The sequence below is a fragment of the Fukomys damarensis genome, unplaced genomic scaffold (assembly GCF_012274545.1).
Source record: "Fukomys damarensis isolate Sample0158 unplaced genomic scaffold, DMR_v1.0_HiC HiC_scaffold_15, whole genome shotgun sequence".
NCBI lineage: Eukaryota > Metazoa > Chordata > Mammalia > Rodentia > Bathyergidae > Fukomys > Fukomys damarensis.
In genome coordinates, this window is record NW_022900927.1 from 27,420,034 (window position 1) to 27,422,009 (window position 1,976).

The following is a 1,976-nucleotide window of genomic DNA, read 5'->3' on the forward strand; positions in this document are numbered from 1 at the left end:
AATCCACAAAACTCTTCTGCAGTATAATAAGGATCCTGGGTGATTCCAATGTGCGCCACAGTCTGAAAGACTTGGCATGAAGAGTACACTCGGGAACTGGAATAATGAGAATGGTATTCAAGTGTCCACTACAGCCTAGCAGTTAGCATGGCCAGCATCAGATTTTATTCTTTACAAATGAGGAAACAGGTCTGTGGCAAGTAAACTAAATTTCTCAAAGCTATAGTTAATAAACTTAATCCAAAACTTAGATATCAGTTAAATAAAATAAGTTGAAGTGCTAACTCTGTTGTTTACTGAGTTAGGTGACCTTGAGCAAATTATCTAATTTTCTCAGCCTGTTTGCACATCTAAAAAATAGGAATCATATGTCCATTCCACAATTGTTACATGAGATTAGTTGTATAATGAATCCTATGCACAAATAGCATTTATATATAAATGCTTTATATTTAAAATACTTCCAGTTATATCTAGAAAAAAATAAGCATCCTATTCTGGAATAAACATACTTAGCCACCATTGTATTTGATAAGAGATGTATATGAAGATGTATATGTATATCAAAAGGCTCCAGTAGAAGGCTTATGAAACAGTATTGAAGAGCATTTCCTTCACACCTCTGACTGTGGAAATACACAACTAAAAAAGAAATAGACTGATCAGAGTCCTCAAAGTAAAAATGAAAAGTCAGGGGAGGACAATGCTGATGGTGGTGTCATTTGTTGCCAATTAATAACTGCCTTAAATTCAATATTTGTACTTATCAGATCCTTAAGTACTTAGATTTAGTATGACAGATCATCTCATCATGATTTCTACTTTATGCTTTTGTGTTTTGCTTCATTTCTTTCTTTATTTTTTTTTCTTTTTTAGCCTTTGGCTTACTCCTTAAAGTAGAAGAGAAGAGAGAAATAAAAAGATGGAGCCTATAAGAGAAGGTGTGAGGTTAAAATCATGTTCCTAGAATCTTGCACTCTACTAGGCCTGCCAAGGTATGAGGCAAGCTTAGAAGTTTCCTACAATGTTTCCAAAGAATGAATCCAGACACAGAAACAAACAAAAACAAGCAGTGTTAGGTGTGAGACCCTTCCTAACCTTAATCCAGGCAAACATACTGTATAAGAGCACTGCACAGACACACACACACACACACACACACACACACACACATGGCCTTATAGCTCTCCTCAGCTGTCTGCTCCCAATGTTCTTCTTTGTTGATCACTAGAATACAACTTCTGGAATTATATTGCATAGAGTACATCTGAAAAAGGAAAAACAATGACTTAAATGTCCTTTAAAGTATATTTTTACCTTGAAATTTATCATCAAGCATATGTAGTATGGGGCATCCTATAGTAGACTGGGATTATCACTAAGGTTCCTAATACATTTGAACTTTCAATTTCCTAATTATCACCTACTTACTACTAACTTGAAAGAACCTATGTGTATTTTACAGTATTAATAGATCTTTTATTAGCAATTATCTTGTAGAATTTCTTTTCATATGAAAGCGTTGCATTAACAGTGTCATCCTATTGATCTTACCTCAATGTCTTCCTCACAGTCATTCCAAATGGCTAATAACTTGCTAATATCACTTTACAGGTGCATTTTGTACCTTTCTCTCCACTCACTGTAGACACAGCAGCTCATTAAACACTGTGAAAGAACACAGGCTGCAACCGTTTCCTTTAACAAGCCAGCAGTGTGAGATCAAAGCCCCAGCCCTCTTTCTTGTAATGATCTTGATACATCATGTCCATAATACCAGGAGGTAGAGTGTGGGGAGTGAATGCCTCATAGAGCCACTTCTATGAGGTATAGTTAAAGTTTGGGTAGTATTTCTAAAGTTTTCTTTTAGGTGTTATTTTAATCTTCCCCTTCCTGTCTTGTGTCATTTGAAGATCTTGTCAGTCTAGTTAGCTGGCTGAAGAGAAGCATGCACAGGTCAACTACTGAACAATGAT